This window comes from Euleptes europaea, chromosome 13 (assembly GCF_029931775.1).
Source record: "Euleptes europaea isolate rEulEur1 chromosome 13, rEulEur1.hap1, whole genome shotgun sequence".
NCBI lineage: Eukaryota > Metazoa > Chordata > Lepidosauria > Squamata > Sphaerodactylidae > Euleptes > Euleptes europaea.
This window is the reverse complement of record NC_079324.1, coordinates 13745920-13749280: the sequence shown is the minus strand read 5'-3', so window position 1 is coordinate 13749280 and position 3361 is coordinate 13745920. Positions and strand designations below refer to the sequence as shown.

The 3361-nt window shown below is 43.7% G+C and overlaps 1 non-coding gene across 1 annotated transcript; it reads left to right on the top strand.

Annotated features, from left to right (window-relative positions):
- Positions 1-675: 675 nt before the first annotated feature.
- Positions 676-747, top strand: TRNAA-GGC (transfer RNA alanine (anticodon GGC)). The gene has a single exon. It is a non-coding gene; the product is annotated as a tRNA-Ala (tRNA).
- The last annotated feature ends 2614 nt before the right edge of the window (positions 748-3361 follow it).

The window sequence follows — 3361 nt, the reverse complement described above, 5'->3', positions numbered from 1 at the left end:
TTCTGTGAAGGGCAAACTTTTCCTACATTGATTATTTTGTTGCCTTAGAGAACAATTCTACAATCCCAGCCCCACTGCATTATTTTGATAAAGAATGTTTGCTGTTAGATTGAATCGTTCTATATGTGGGAGGAAAGTGCCGCCAACTCGCAGCTGACTTATGGCAACCCAGTAGGGTTTTCAAGGCAAGAAACTAACAGAGGTTGTTTGCCATTGCTTTCCTCTGCATTATGACCCTGGCATTCCTTGGTGGTCTCCCATCCAAATACAAACCAGGGCTGACTCTGCTTTGCTTCTGAGATCTTACAAGATCAGGCTAGTCTAGACCTTCCAGGTCAGGGCAATCGTTCTATATAAACTTTACCTACATTCATTATTTTGTGGCCTTAAACTGCTTTTGCTTGCTTGTGTTGTTTCCCCAATTTTTCAATCCTAGCCCAAATGCATTACCGGTATCTTGTTTTATTAATAATCTTTGTTGTTAGATTGAATTCTTTTATCATATTTTTATTCCACTCACCAATTGACTGAACAGTTTCCCTCATTCCTGTAATGTGCTCAGCCCTACAGCATTATTCTGTTCTACTAGGAATCTTTACCCACAAGTACTCCCTGGGGTGGGGAGAATGCCTGTAGAGTTTAAGATCAGTTAGGGTTGCCAGCCTCCAAGTTGGAGGGGATGTGGCTCAGTGGTAGAGCATCTGCTTGGCATGCAGAAGGTCCCAGGTTCAATCCCTGGCATCTCTAGTTAAAGGGACTAGCCAGGTAGGTCATGTGAAAAACCTCTACCATGAGACCCTGGAGAGCCGCTACCAGTCTGAGTAGACAATACTGACTTTGATGGACCAAGGGTCTGCTTCAGTATAAGGCAACTTCATGTGTGTTCATGTGACCTGGAGATTTCCTGAAATTCCAACTGATTTCCAGACACCAGAGATCAGTTCCCCTGGAGAAATGGCAGCTTCAGAGGGCAAACTCTATGATAGACCATAGATTGTAGGAAAAAACCCTCCCCAAATTCCCCCTCCACAGGCCCCTCCCTTAAATCTCCAAAATTGTAATCCTAGTTATCAAGCCAGTGAGGGGGCGTGGCTCAGTGGTAGAGCATCTGCTTGGCATGCAGAAGGTTCCAGGTTTAATCCCTGGCATCTCCAGTTAAAGGGAATAGGCAAGTAGGTGATGTGAAAGACCTCTACCTGGGACCGTGAAGAGCTGCTGCCGGTCTGAGTAGACAATACTGACTTTGATGGACCAAGGGTCTGATTCAGTATAAGGCAGCTTCATGTGTTCATATATCTTGCAATGGACTGTGTTCTGATAAAGGTCATCTATATCAGTGCCTTTTGCATGTCTGTACCTTTTTTTTTGGGGGGGAAGGGGGAACAATTTGATCCTAGGGTGACTGCGAGGAAAGCAAAATGTAAACAAAAGATGAATTGTTTGGGGTCTAACTACATAATGCATGCAGATCTGTGTAAAAGAGCCCCTCTCTTTTTTAAAAAATAAGCCCCCTTTTAAAAAGAAGAAGAGCAGCTTTGAGAAGAAGAAATTTAGTGCAGAGAAATGGTGCAGGTTTCTGATTAACACCTTTCCTACATGCTAAATTCCTCCTCTCAATGTTTAAAAAAACCTCTTCATCTCTATTATGTCAGTGTGATGTGCATTTAGCCACTCTGTCCCCCCGCCCAAACACACACGCACAAAGCTTTGGCTTTACTTTCTTCCTTTTAATTCTATATCCCCGTCTTGCTTTAGCAAAGACTTTGCTGGAACATGATAGGTCTTATTGATGAGAGAGACTATATGAAAGTATATTTTCCGGAAAAGTTTGAAAAAGCCTTAATCACAGCTTCCTTCACAAAAAAAGGAAAGGAAAAAAGCAAGGAAGATTGAAAACGAGCTTAGGTTGCAAACCAAAAACTGTTCAAAACATGATGCCTGTGCTTAAACAAGCATATTCTCATAGGGACTAACCTACTTTAGGAACAAGCACACAAGTAAAATTCTGTAGCCACCCTCTTACAGCTGTGCTTTCCTATCCCTATTGTGGCCTTTTCTTTTCCTATTCAGAGGCAGGGGGTAGCAGCAGGTCATATCTAGCAGCAAAAGAGGGCAACGGCCTTAAAAAGGGATGCTTACTGCACAGTCTAGAGCACTGGTTCCCAACCAGGGGTCCGTGGACCCCCAGGGGTCCGCGAGAACTAAATTAAGGTCCGCGAAACAAAGTTATAAACCCATAATAAATTAATATTTTCAGTTAAAAGTTCTCTATTATAAAATATATATATTCAGATATTATTCTAAGTTTAATGTTTAACTAACAGTTATGATTAAAGTTTATTTTCAAATTCTCGGAATTTTTATTTTGAACCTTGGGGTCCCTGCACCGAACAAAAAAGTCCTAGTGGTCCCTGGTCAAAAAAAGGTTGGGAACCACTGGTCTAGAGGAAACAATACAAAAAGATTATCCATTCCCTATATTTCTGGTAGGGTAGAAGCTTTCATGAGTCTCAGCTCAGCTGTGACTCACAAAAGCTCCTACTCTTCCCAATAATGTTTTTAGTCTTTAAGGTGCTACTGGTAGGGTTGCCAGGTCCCTCTTCACCCCCAGCAGGAGTTTTTTTGGATGGAGCCTGAGGAGGGCAGGGTTTGGGGAGGTGAGGGACTTCAATGCCATAGAGTTCAATTGCCAAAGCTGCCATGTTCTCCAGGTGAACTGATCTCTATCGGCTGGAGATCCATTGTAATAGCAGGAGATCTCCAGCTAGTACCTGGAGGTTGGCAACCCTAGCTACTGGACACTTGCTCTTTTCAACTGCTACAGGCAGACTCCACGGCTACCCATCATGATTATTCTCTATATGCTGAGAGAACTGTGCACAGCTCTCAAGATTAGAGAAGATGTGTTCTTGATGCTGCTTTCTGACAAGAGTGACTAAAGCTGAGCCAAAACACAAGCCTGACTCTTGCAGGCCTCGTTTGGGGTCCTTGAAAGCTGCCCTTCCTCTGTTCATTCTTCAGTGGTCCCTTAAAAAATGCAGAAAGTTTCCTAACAGTGCCAGAGTGGAGTAGGGGGGACGGGACGGGACTGAATCCCTGCATTGCCCAGATAGTGTGAAGAAAGGTCTCTATTTTCCAACGTAGCAACAAAAAGCTGCTATTAATGTCTTACCTAGCCCTGCCTACTTTCTAAAAGCACTTGGCGGACACCCGGAAAGGTGTCGGTGCCATGGTGCCCACACGTACCACATTGGGGACCCCTGCAATAGCGTATGCTGAGTAGGGACAGCTGTAGCCCTTGGCCCTTTTGTCGTCTGCAACTGGTATCAGATTTCACCACCTTTTTTGTTACTGCACCAAT